This window comes from Nomascus leucogenys, unplaced genomic scaffold, assembly GCF_006542625.1.
Source record: "Nomascus leucogenys isolate Asia unplaced genomic scaffold, Asia_NLE_v1 001150F_52074_qpd_obj, whole genome shotgun sequence".
NCBI lineage: Eukaryota > Metazoa > Chordata > Mammalia > Primates > Hylobatidae > Nomascus > Nomascus leucogenys.
Genome location: NW_022097952.1, coordinates 37,810 through 52,120, shown reverse-complemented (window position 1 = coordinate 52,120; position 14,311 = coordinate 37,810). Strand labels below are relative to the sequence as shown.

Below are 14,311 nucleotides of genomic sequence, written 5' to 3'. Positions count from 1 at the left end.
TTGATAGTCTCCTGGACAATGAATCGTTCTCTGGGACTCTAGCAAAAGGGAGGGAGTGGAAGAAGGAATAGCCCAGTCTTTCAGATCTTTCAGATGCTGGGGGTCCAAGGCACTGAAAACACTACTTGTTTCCTTCTAATCCAGTAGAAAGGTCACTGAACTGGCCATAAATTGATGGGCCACTCAGTCTTGGCTTGACCTTGACAATGCCGCTTGACCTGTAGCTCAATTTCTTTCCAACCAGTCAAATGTAATATGGACAGCTCAAGCTCATCCAACAGTTCACGTTATTTTCAAGTTCACAAGCAGTACATATTGATTAAAGAAAAGTATAAAGCATGAATTCACAAAAAGGAAAAAAATATTTCTTCAACTCACCATCCAGACATGAGCAGATGTTTTTCTATTTTAACCAAAATGGGATGCAATTACCCATCCCCTTCTGTACCCAATTATTTTCCTTAACAATATATTGTGAGCATCTTTCCACGTCATTAAACTCTTCTACATTATCATACTCAGATGTGACTGGATGCCCATGGTATTCTCCAATTGAGGGCAGTCTTCTATATTTCATTTCACCCCCTAAAAACACACATGCAATTCCAAAAACACTGCCAGACACCGTATATTTTACTGAAGACTTTGTGGGACATGGAGGAGAGAGTCATACAGCCCAGCATCCAACAAACACCCTCAAACATCTCACTTGACAGCTCTTGATAGTTTAACTTTCTTGCTCTCTCCTTAGTCTCTCAACCCTAGCTCTTCTAGTCCACTTTTCTACCCCATGCACCAAAACAATAGCCAGGTGGATGCCTCTTGGCAGTTAATTTTTCTTTGTTCATTCGTTTCTTTGATAAATACTGAACACCTACCATATGACGAGCATTGTTTTGGGTGCTGAGGGGTTCCTCATTCAACGAAAGGAGAAAACCTTGGCTTTCATGGACCTAATTCTTCATTGCTTGTGATTCCATTGAAGGAAGTTTCGTAATTTATTTAATAGTCTCCTATTTTGGGATGTCTATCTATGCTTTTTCCATTTCCCTACCCCTCCATGATAAACAATACTGAGGTGAACATCTTTGTGGCTTAGGCTTGCAATTTGCAATTTTCAAATATCTTTTCCCTTAACAGATCTTGCTTTTTATTGTTTTTGAGACTGAGTCTTGCTCTGTTGCCCAGGCTGGAGTGCAGTGGTGCAATCTCAACTCACTGCAACCTCTGCCTCCCGGGTTCGAGCGATTCTCCTGCCTCAGACTCCCAAGTAGCTGGGACTACAGGTGTGGGACACCACGCCCAGCTAATTTTTGTATTTTTAGTAGAGACGGGGTTTCACCATGTTGGCCAGGCTGGTCTAGACCTCCTGACCTCAGGTGATCCACCCGCCTCGGCCTCCCAAAGTGCTGGGATTACAGGCATGAGCCACTGTGCCCAGCCAGATCTTGCTTTTCTCATGATGATCTTGAGAGATTTTACTGAAAAAAAAAAAAGGCAAGGAAGGGCTAAGAAAAAACAAGTAATTTCCCCAAGATTACGTATTTGGTTATTTGGTAGCAGATAAAAAGCACCTTTTCAGGAGGAAAGCATGAATCCATACCACCAGGAGTCAGATGACCTTTGAGCCCCTTTCTCATGAACAGTAGAAGCTGGCATTGACAGAGCATTCACTGTGTGCCACCAACCCCACCTGTACCATCCCATTTAATCCTCTTATACTGTCATCCCCATTCCACAGATGAGCACATAGACAGCAAGTGACAGCAGGGCTTGGAGCCAGGTGGGTCTGATACCAAAGCCCATGCTCTGAAGTACTCCTCTACCCTGCCTCACTACTCTGTGAATGTCTGATTCCACGCGCAGCACATTTGTCTCACAGTCTTAAAAACTGCGTAGGAATTTGTTAATGCTTCTAACAAATACCTTTCCTATGCAGGCCAGTTGTTATTACTTTAAGCGGTTTTTACCACAAGTCTCAACAATAAATGTCACTCCCTATCTGTGGCATTTTTACATTTTATAATCTCATGTGCTATTACATTTGATTCTCACATAAATGCTCATACTTCAAGGCTCAACTAAACACCTATTTCTCCAAGAAAACCTCTCCAACTGCCCCCCTGAAGGTTCCTATTCCTCAGCCTTTGAGGCCGCCATACTGCAGTTTTTCCAGGCTGTACTGTTATTCTCTGTCCCTGGGAGTAGCAACTAGACCTTACTCATTCCCAATGCGAGGCACTATGCCTGGCTCACAACAGGTATTTTATAAAAGTTTGTGAGTGAAGCAGCACCATTAGGCACTTTGTAGATTCCTGGAAGGAAAATGAGAATTAGAAATCAGGGGCCTTCACCCCAGCACCACCACCACCTACTTCGAGCTCAGCTATTTCAGGTAGTTTGAGTCCTGTCTGGTGCTTTATTGCTAAAAATGGATGGATGAGTGGATAGATGGGAGGAAGGGAGGGAGAGTGGAAAGAAATGAAGGAAGGCAGTGAGAGAAGAGAGGAGGTAAGGGAAGGTGAACAGATAGACGGGAGTAAAGAAGGACAGATAGATGGATGAAAGGATGGAGAATAGGATAAATAAGTGAATTTAAAAAAGGAAGGAAGAAAAGAAGGAAGGAAGAAGGGAAGAAAGGAAAGAAGGAAGGAAGAAGGAAAGGACAAATGAATGGATATGAAGGAGGAAAAGTATAAAATAATGATTTGATGGAAAAAGGATAGTAAAAGTATGGGAAGGAGAGAAGAAGAGAGAAGAAAGAAGGAGGAAACAAGGAGAAAAGGAGAGAAGGAAGAAAACATCAGCTTGGTTGAATAGCAGATTCAGGGCTGATTTATCTAGAACCACACTTCAAGAATCACATGTCCCTAAGAGGATCAGATAAGAAAGTCCTTCTTCACCAAGATTTTACATTCCAAACCTTAACCAATATTTCATATGTTAGATTCACCCAGAGCTCAGAGGAGTACAGAGTTTGTTCTTACAAGAAGGATTACATTTGTCTAGATAGTCAAACTCAATAGTTAGGACTCCAAAACTAAACCTCTAAGGAACAAGAAAATTAATCTGTAAAGATGTATTGGCTGGGCACAGTGGCTCACACTTGTAATCCCAGCATTTGGGGAGGCCCAGACAGGTGGGTCACTTTCAGCCCATGAATTTGAGACCAGCCTGGGCAACATAGTGATACCCCCGATCTCTATAAAAATAAATAAATAAACAAGAAAGGAGCATTTATTTTCGAATGCATTGAAGAGACAAAATTATGAGGCACAGAAGATTAACAAGGAAACAGAAGTTCTGAACACCACTATAAACCTGCTAGACCTCAAAAACATCTACAGACCATTCCAATCAACAAAAGTATAGTATACATTCTCATCTAATGTACATGAAATATTCTCTAGGATAGACCATATACTAGGTCATAAAACAAGTTCGAATAAATTTAAAAGGATTGAAATCATATATAGTATGTTCTCTGATAACAATGGAGTGAAATTAGAAATCAATGACAGAAATAAATTTGGGAAATTCACAAATATGTGGAAATTAAACAACACACTCCTAAAGAATCATTGAATTAAAAAAAATTCCAAGGCAAATTAGGAAAATCTTTTCAATGAATAAAAATGAAACAAAAATATATCAAAACACTTGGGATACAGCCAAATCAGTGCTTAAGAGGGAATTTACACCTACATTACAGAAAAAAGAAGAAAGATTCTATCAATAATCTTAAGACTGGAAAAAAAAGCCAGAGTAAACTAAACCTAGAGCAAGCAGAAGAAATGAAATAATAAGTTTAGAGCCAAAATTAATGAAATAGATGATAGAAAAAATATCAAGAAAATCAAGCAAATTAAAAGTTGGTTATTCAACAAGATTAACAAAATTGAACAAACCTTTAATCTAGATGGATCAAGAAAAAAGGAGAAAGATTCAAATTGTTAAAATCAGGAATGAAAAAAGGGGCATTATTACAGACCTGATATAAATAAAATGGATTATAAAGGATTACTATGAACAACTGTATGCCAATAAGTTAGATAATTTACATGAAATGGACAATTTCCTGGAAAGCCATAAAGTAGCAAAACTTGTTTCAGGAAAAATAGAACATCTTGAATAGACTTGAAACAAGTTAAAAAGACGGAATTAGTAATCAAAAAACTACCCACGGAGGAAAAAGCCCAGGACCAGGATTCACTAGTACATTCTACCAAATTTTTGAAAATTCCTCACAAACTTCCAAAAATAGAAGAGGAGGAAACACTTCCCACCTCATCCTATGAAGCCAGTATTACTGTGACACAAAAATCAGACCAAACATCACACAAAAAACCACAGACCAATATCGTTTATGAATGTAGACGGAAATCTCAACAAAATACTAGTAAGAAGAACACAGCAATTTATCAGAAGAATAAACACCGTCACCAACTGGTAAATGTCCCAGGAATGCAAGATTAACATCTGAAATGTCAATTGATGTAATACACTTTGTCAATACAATAAAGGACAAAAACCACATGATCATTTCAATAGATGCAGAAAAGCATTTGACAAATTCAACACTTCTTCATAATAATAATAATAATAATAAAATAAACTCAACAAATAGGAATAGAAGGAATATCCTTAACCTAGTAGAGGGCCATCTATAAAAAGCTCACAGCTAAATCATACTCAATGGTAAAAGACCAAGTGCTTCCCCCAAGACCAGGAACAAGATGAGGATACCTATTCCCCCCCATTTCTATTCAACATTGTACTTGAGGTTCCTGCCAGGGCAATTAGGCAAGAAAATAAAATAAAAGGCACTCAGAATGGAAAGGAAGAGATAAAGCTATCTCTACTTAATTCACGTTTCTGACCAATATCTCTTTGTCATGGTGGACACGAATTAATTCATTACAGCATACTTACTAATTGCCTTAAGACATGCGAAGTTTTGCACTGCGGACATAGAGATGAACCAACCAGTTGTGGGACCTGCCCTTAAGCAGTTCTAGACAGCTTGGGGAGATGAGGCCAAACCAACATCTGTAAAATAAGGTGGAAAGTGACCAGAGTTACGTGCGGGCCCAGATGAGGAGAGTCTATTGGAGCTCAGAGGAAAGTTGAGGGGGTCACTTCTAGCTGGGGCTGGATCAAGGGAGGCTCTAGAGTTGGAGCATCAGAGCTGGGCCTTAAATGTTGGAGAGGATTTCATTAAGTTAACAGCATAACAACAGCAAGGTTTCTCTTCCTAAAGGCCCACAGCATATTCAAGCACCAGGAACCCCAGAGTAGCTGCAGTGGGTAGTGAGTGAGGGAGAGCTGGGAGATGGTCTGTACAGGTGAACTGAAGCCTAGAATACTACACTAAGAGCTGAGGCTTCCGGCTGGAGTGAGGAGGCCTTGGATGGTGTTTGAGCACAGAGGAGACCTGGGCAGACACAATGAGATAGGCATAGTCCTATGCTTCCTTCAAAAACTTGCTAGATGATAACATCTTCTGGAAAGCTTGATAAATGGAGATCACAGGCTTGGGTACAGGAAATGTCGATTGAGTCATTCTGGGAAGTGGTGTTGGATGGCTGGGTGATGATAGCAGAGGGACAAGTCTGGTTTTGATCTGTGTTTCTCATATCAGGGCTGACCGAGCCTCACCTCATTCAGTCTAAGTCCTCTGTCTACTATGCGTGAAAACTTACATCCTTCCACTGTGTTGGGGGAGGGGTGGGAGATAAACAGAGCATGGGGATAGTGCTGTGGTGTGATGCATAGAAGGGTCAACGGGGAAGTGGCTCCTACCCTTGGTGACCCTAACCCCAGTGAACCCAGCCCAACACTCATGGGACTGTGGTCATTCCCTCTCTCCCTCCAGCCTTGTGGGTGCTGGAGAGAGGCGGCCTGGCCAACTGGGATGAACTTTGGCTTAGTGTTATCACTTTTCCCGAGAAACCCAAAGTGGCCAAGCAATTCAAAGGTCTTTTATGACCAGGAGAACAAAAGTCAGCCCCAGCCATTAGCTATTGATTACTCTTTGCCACACCTTGAGCAAGATCTTTGACCGGGTTTTACAGAGAGTGAAACTGAGGTCTCAGGGTTATTCCAACAGGCAGCTGTATGATGCCAAGATGTCTTATCAAACTCTTAGGCAGGCGTGTTCAGAGAGAGAAGCCATCTGAATTCGCACACACAACTTTAGTCCTGTACTCAGAAGACAGAGCTACACTTAACACCAGGAGTCTTTCTCTCCTGCAGGAGTGTCGATGGCAATCTATATCAAGAACTTTAGAAAGGCCTGGGACCAGTAGCCATGGCTGTCACATGTAATCCCAGCACTTGGGAGGGCAAGGTGAGGGGACCACTAGAGACCACCCTGGAGAGCTTAGTGAGACCATGTTTCTCCAAAAAAAAAAACATAAAAATAAAAAAGGCCAGGCATGCTGGCTCATGCCTATAATCCCAGCACTTCGGGGGCCTGAGGTAGGCAGATCACTTTAGGTCAGGAGTTCGAGACCAGCCTCACCAACATGGTGAAACCCCGTCTCTACTAAAATGCAAAATCAGCCAGGTGCGGTGGCAGGCGCCTGCAGTCCCAGCTACTCAGGAGGCTGAGGCAGGAGAATCAATTGAATCCGGGAGGCAGAGTTTGTAGTGAGCCGAGATCGCCATTGCACTCCAGCCTGGGCGACAGAGGAAGACTGTCTTAAAAAAAAAAAGAAAGAAAAAGAAAGAAAGAAAAAAGGTCTATACCCTTTGGTTCAGCAACTCTATGTCCAGGAATCTCTTGAAAGAAATTAATCCTCTCTATGAATGAGGCTCTAGACACAGAGTTGTTCAACATAGGATTATTCACCCTAGCTGAAAAACAAAATTCAACTTCGTCCATGCTAGCAATAGATGAATGGCTAATATTTGTTGAATCTGGCTGTTGGCAAAGCATTTTACCTGCATTATCTCATTAAATCCTTACAGGAGTTCAGTAGGATAGATACTGGTATTGTTCTCATTTTGCAGATAAGAAAACTGGGGCACAGAGAGGTTAACACACCCCAAATTACAGAGCTAGTAGCACATCAGAGCCAGCACTTAATAGCAACATTAACAAAAGCTTCTAGTTGGGCATGGTGGCTCAAGCCTGTAATCCCAGCACTTTGGGAGGCTGAAGTGGGCAGATCACTTGAGCTCAGGAGTTCGAGACCAGCCTGAGCAACATGGCAAAACCCTGTCTCTACAAAAAAGTACAAAAATTCGCTCGGTGTGGTGGCATGCACCTGTGGTCCCAACTACTCAGGAGGCTGAGGTGGGAGGATCACCTGAGCCTGGGAGGCAGAGGTTGCAGTGAGCCAAAATCGTGCAATTCAGCCTGGACAATGGGAGTGAAACCCTGTCTCAAAAAAAAAAAAAAAAAGCTTCTGTTGATATAGTTTTTATTTAAAAAAAAAAAGGATCATTGATGTATGGACTAATCACAATGATATTAAGCATAATAACAAAAATGACTCTGATATTTAATTTTAAAGACTTCAAAGAAATACTCCAAAATACTAGAGATCCTCTCAAGGTACCTGGTGTATGAGTGTTTTGTGACATTTTTGGTAGCAGAGAGGGAGGGGTTGTTTCTACTTTTTGCTACTTTTCACAGTGATACATTTTCATCATTTAGGGGAGCAAATGAACTTATGGGGTTTTTAAAAACACAAATTAAAAATAAGATGGTTCTTAAATGGATATATTTCAGGTAATAGGGTAGCTACTGGGGACAGTAAGAACCTTGCTGGAGCTGCCCCCAGCAGACCTTGGAAATGTTTCTGACTGGCCCACTTTAATCTGACTTAGCATCACCTCAGACATGTGTGGGGACAGCAGAGCAGAGAAGCCAGGATGGGGAAAGGCTCAGAAAACAAGCCCCAAGAGAAAAGCTCCAAACTCTTAGTCCTACATCATGTGAGTGGCCCCAGGGGGGTTTTCCAATGGCATGTCTGGGCCCAAGACAGATGGGAGAGCCTGTGTCTCCCTCTGTCCTCTGCAGAGCAGAGATGGGCAGATGAACATCCATGTCCCTCCAGTGACGGCCATACCAGTGGAGACAGGGAGGGTAGTCTGGGGACTGGCCCACTTCTCAATCTCCATCAGGTTCCCCCAGCAGCTGCTGCCCCCGTCTTCAAAGTAATGTGTGTTCAATCTAACATAAAAGCATGAAGAAAAAATTCTTTTAAAACTCTATTTGTCTACCATATGCTATCAAATTTGGCTTATAGGGCAAACATAGCTTCAAAACAGCCCCCATGCCCCTCCTTGAAAAATATCCAGAAGCACCCTGCCCCCCATCCCGTCCTAGTTCTCCACAGGGAGTCCTGAGGGTTGGTGGCTTGGCAGTCTGTGCAGGCCACGTGAAGACAGCTGGACTGGAAGGGCCCAGGGTCTGGGCCAAGGAGGCTGCAGAGATCAGGGCCAGAGGTGAAGGGTCCAGGGCTCCATGGAGGTCAAGGTCAGGCCAATGCTGCTTCACCAGCTGCCTAAAACCCATGGCTTTATGTTTAAAGAATCAGCTAATTACAGACATTTTCCAACATGAAATAATAGATAGCACTGTAGAAAATTTAGGGGAAAGGAAACCAACAGAGAAGTTTTTTTAAAAAAAGACCATTTTTCTGATACTTTTATTTCATTTTAAAACACATTTTATTATAAATATTTTTTCCTTTTGAAAGCAAACTGGAAGGAGGAGTGTTCTGCTTTTACTTTAAACATTTCTGTCTTACTTGAGTGTGTTAATATCTGCCTTTTATACACTGTTAAATAATATCTGTTGTTATAAAAATTTGGTAAATACAAAAATAGGGCAGAGACCAAAAAAATTTTTTGTTTTGGAAGTTTCGTTTTTGTGACATAAAGAAAGTGCTCAGAGGAAAAAAAAAATCTGTCTTTGAAAGTACACGCATACAGCTGGGCGCAGTGGCTCACGCCTGTAATACCAGCATTTTGGGAGGCCGAGGCAGGCAGATTGCTTGAAGCTCAGGAGTTTGAGACCAGCCTGGGCAACATGGTGAAACCCCATCTTTACTAAAAATACAAAAATTAGCCTGGTGCGGTGGCATGTGCCTGTAATCCCATCTACTCTGAAGGCTGAGGAAGGAGATTTGCTTGAACCTGGGAGGCGGAGGTTGCAGTGAGCCAAGATTGTGCCACTGCACTCCAGCCTGGGCAACAGAGGGGACTCCATCTAAAAAAAAAAAAAAGTACATACATACTACCAAATACAAAAGATACAGAGATGGAGAGATGGGTAGATGGGTATGTACAGTGAAATATCTGTTTCCTTCTCTTTCTCTCCTGTCTAATCACCCAGTTTCCCTCCCTGGGGAAAACTATTCTTGCTGTCTTTCAGCCATTTTGGTAGAGGGTATCTTTACATTTGCAAATGTATATGCATACACAATTTTTTGGGAGGGAGAGACAGGATACTGTTCTATCACCCAGGCTGGAGTGCAGTGGCATGATCATGGCTTACTGCAGCCTAGACCTCCTGAGTTCAAATGATCCTCCTGCCTCTTCCCCACAAGTAGCTAGGACTATAGGTATGCACCACCACACTCTGCTAATTTTTTATTTTTATTTTTTGTAGAGGCAGGATCTTGCTATGTAGCCCAGGCTAGTTTAGAACTCCTAGCCTCAAGCAATCCTCTTTTCTTGGCCTCCCAAAGTGTTAAGATTTCAGGCGTGAGCCACCAAGCCTGGCCGGCATGCACTCTTTAGTAATTATGACTGTATGTGCAGGAGCATGTGTGTGTGTATGTGTTTGAGTGTATAATTACACTAATTGTCACACTCTGTCCTAAATCTTGCTCTTTATACAATATATCTTAGGGAGCTTCCCATGGGATATGTAAAGAGTTCTGTTGGGTGCTGACCTCAATCCTATTAAACTAAAAGGTTCTTCTTGGTGTCTAACCAGAAACCCATACAACCCCCAGCCTGACACTAGCAAGGCCTGCACCTCCAAAGTGACGAGAGAGATGAGGGAGTTGGGGGGGGGTGGGTTCAAGGACTCCCTTTTTTCTTCCTTCCGCTCTCTCCTTCCCTCTCCTTCCTTCCCTCCCCTTCTTTCCCTCCCTCCCTTCCTCCCTCCTTTCCTTCCTTCCTTCCGTCTTTTCTTCCTCCCTTCCGTCTTTTCTTCCTCCCTTCCCTCTTGCTTCTTGCCTTCTAAAATGAAAACAGCTCACTATGGTTTTTATTCATTGATTATTAATGCAAAACATGCTTCTCATAAAGTATTCAGATAGTATAAAAAGAAAAATAGGAGAGTGAAAGTCACTCCTACTGTTACCCAGAAATAATCACTGTTAACATTTTATTGTTCATCCTTCCAATTATTTTTCTGGAATACCCACAACAATTTTTCACCATTTTAACCATTTTGAAGTGTACAGTTCAGTGGCATTTAGTGCGTTCTCAATGCTGAACAACCATCACCACTATATAATTTCAGAATAATTTCATCACCCCAGAAGGAAATCCCATATCCACTGAAGAGTCACTCTCCATTCCCCTCTCCCGACAGCCCCTGGCAACCATGAATCTGCTTTCTAGCTCCATGGATCTGCGTATGCTGGGTATTTCACATCAGTGGAACCATACAATATGTGATCTTTTGTGTCTCACTTCTTTCACTTGGTATAATTTTTTTTTTTTTAAATGGGGACAGAGTCTCACTCTGTCGCCTAGGCTGGAGTGCAGTGGCGTGATCTAGGCTCACTGCAACCTCCGCCCCCCGGATTCAAACGAATTCTCCTGCCTCAGCCTTCTAAGTAGCTGGGACTACAGGCATGCACCACCAGGCCTGGATAATTTTCATATTTTTAGTAGAGATGGGGTTTCACCATGTGGACAAGGCTGGTCTCCAACTCCTGATCTCAAGCGATCCTCCCACCTTGGCCTCCAAAAGTGCTGGGATTACAGGTGTGAGCTAACACACTCAGCCAAGCATAATGTTTTCAATGTTTAAAAATTTTTTTTTCTTTTTCTTTTTATTTTTTTTTTTTTTTTAGCGACAGGGTCTCTCTCTGTCACTCAGGCTGGAGTGCAGTGAAATGATCATAGCTCACTGCAGCCTCAACCTCTTTGGCTTAAGTGATCCTTCCACTTCAGCCTCCAAAATAGCTGGGACTACAGGTGCAAGCCCAACTAATTAAAAAAATTGTAAAGACAGAGATTCACTATGTTGCCCAGGTTGGTCTTGAACTCTTGGCCCCAAGTGATTCACCCCCCCTCAGCTTCCCAAAGTGTTGGGATTATAGGTGTGAGCCACCAGGTCCAGTCTGTTTTCAAGGTTCATCCATGCTGTAGCATGCATCAGTACTTCGTTCTTTTTCATAGCCAAATAACATTCCATTGCATGGATATGCCATATTTTGTTTATCTATTCATTAGTTGAGGGACATTTGGGCTATTTCCACCTTTTGTCTGTTGTGAATAGTGCTGCTATGAACATGTAAGCTTTTATTTGAATGCCTGTTTTCAGTTCTTTTGACTATATACTTAGGAGTGGGACTGCTACATCAAATGGTCATTCTATCTTTAACTTATTGAAGAAATACCAAACTGATTCCATAGTGGCTACATTTCCACCAGCAATGTATGAGGGTTCCAGTTTCTCTACATCCATACCAAAACTTGTCATTTTCCTTCTGTTTGTTTTGTTTTGTTTTATTATAACCAACCTAGTGGGTATGAAATGCTATCTCATACCTACATTTTTTGTGGTTTTGAATTGCATTTCCCTAATAACTAATAATGCTAAACATCTTTTCACGTGCTTGTTGACCATTTGTATATCTTCCTTGGAGAGATATCTATTCAAGGCCTTTGCCCATTTTTTTTACACTCAGGGTGTACATGTGCAGGTTTTTTTTACATGGGTATATTGTGTGATGCTGAAGTTTGGGCTTCTATTGATCCCATCATCCAAATAGTGAACACAGTACTCAATAGGTAGTTTTTCAACCCTTGCCCTCCCACCCCTCCTCCCTGCTTTTGGAGCCCCCAGTGTCTATTGTTCCCATCTTTGTGTCCGTGTGTACTCCATGTGTAGCTCCCACTTAAAAGTGAGAACATGTGGCATTTGGCTTTCTGTTTCTGTGTTGATTTACTTAGGATAATAGCCTTCAGCTGCATCCATGTTGCCGCGAAGGACATGATTTTTTCTTTTTATGCCTTTGTCCATTTTAAAAATTGAGTTGTTTGTGTTTTTCCTGTTGAGTTGTACGAGTTCTTTCTATATTCTGGATACAAGATTCTTATCAAATATATGATTTGCAAATATATTCTTCCATTCTGTGGGTTTCCTTTTGTGTTCTTGATAGCGTTCTTTCATGCACAAAAGTTTTTTATTTTGATGAAGCCCCCAATTTATCTATTTTTCATTTGTTCCTTTTGTTTTTGGTCTAAGAAACTGTTGCCAAACCCAAGGTTATAAAGCTGTTCTTTTCTTAGACTTTTATGGCTTTAGCTCTTATATTTAGAATTTTATTCATTTTGAGTTAATTTTTTGTACATGGTGTGTGGTAAGGTCCAACTTTGTTCTTTTGCATGTGGATACTCAGTTGGCCTGGCATCATTTGTTGAAGAAACTCTTCTTTTCCCCCATTGAATGGTCCTGGCACCCTTGTTGAAAATCAATTGACCATAGTTGCATACGTTTATTTCTGGATTGTCAATTCTATTCCATTGATCTACATGCATGACTATCCTTATGCCGGTAGTACATGATTTTGATTACGGTAGCTTTGTAGTAAGTTTTGAACTTGGCAAATGTGAGTCTTAACACCTTGTTCTTCTTTTTGCAAGATTGTTTTGACTATTTGGGATCCCTTGCAATTCTATATACATTTCAGAGTCAGCTTTTCTACTTCAGCAAAACGGAATTTGTGGGATTTGGGGACTTTGATAGGGATTGCATTGAATCTGCATATTGCTTTGGGGAATATTGTTGTCTTAACAAAATCAAGTCTTCTAAGACTCTACTTTCAGGGCTCATTTCTGTCATTCAATACTAGAGAAGTTTCTCTGAATGTTTAGAGCACTGGAAACCAAACGGAGGAGGCAGGCATTCTTTCCTGAGCATGCAGCCAGCTCACAGTGTTGTTTTGTTGCAGCTGCCGCTTGCCATTGATGATCCTTCTTCTCTTCCTTCAGGGGAGTAAGAAGGAGAGGACGCGGTCTTAGTGGTTCCCATAAAAATAAACAAATAAATTAATGATAGAAATTAAAATTGAATTTAAAAAGTGAGTCTTCTAACCCATAAGCAAAGAATGTCTGTATATTTAGGTCTTCTTTCATCTCTTTTAGCAGTGTTTTAAAGTTTCCGTAAACAAGTCTTACACCTTCTTGGGTAAATTTATTCTTATGTATTCTGCTCTTTTTGATACTATCCCACACAATTTTTTGAACCAATTTTTTTAACTTATCATATCATGAACATCTTTTCATGTTAATGGTATAAAGGGCAAAAATTATTTTATGGCACTTTATAGATATACTGCAATTTTTTATTTTTTATTTGAGACAGGGTCTTACTATGTTGCCCAGTCTGAACCCCAATTCCTGGGCTCAACGGATCTTCCTGCCATATCCGGGACTATAGACACGTGCTACCAGTCCAGCTAAACTACAATTTGCTTCAACAATCCCTTATTATTAACTATCTTGGTTATTTCAAATTTTTAATTGTTATAAATAAGGATTCAGTGAGTTTCTTTACAATGTACATCTTTGTACACTTATCCAATTATTTCCTTTGGATAACCTCCCAGAAATGAACGTATTAGGTCAAAGGAGAGGAATACTTGTAAAGCTTTGATGAATGTTGCCAAATTTTCCTCCAAAAATATCAGACCAACACCCACTCTGAATAGCAGTGGATGGGGTTCTCTTCCTCACGCAGGATCCAAGTTGCTTTTACCCAATGTCTTTTCCAGAAGGAGAAAACAGGAGCCCCGACATGCTCCTTCACTGGGCAGAAACTTTGAACAAGACAGTGACCGTCCCAATCAATAGAGATGTCTTCCTCTTGGGCCTAAAAGGGCCCTTTATTGGAATTTTTATTGCAAAGACAAATTGTCTGGATTTTTTTTTTTGTCTTTATTTGTCTTTTCTCCCTCTAGTCTGCAAGCTGCATGTGGCCAAAGACTGTATCTGGCTTGTTCACTGTGTATGTCGAATGTCTTGTAAAGTGCCTGGCATAAGAAAGTTCTCAGAAGATGTATGTTATCTTTAAGCTGAGGGACAAGACAGCTTACAAGCTAAAATTCCA

At 41.2% G+C, this 14,311-nt stretch overlaps 1 non-coding gene across 1 annotated transcript; it reads left to right on the top strand.

The window, feature by feature from the left end:
• Positions 1–13,013: 13,013 nt before the first annotated feature.
• Positions 13,014–13,228, top strand: LOC115834408. The gene has a single exon (XR_004029287.1). It is a non-coding gene; the product is annotated as a small nucleolar RNA U3 (small nucleolar RNA).
• Positions 13,229–14,311: the final 1,083 nt, after the last annotated feature.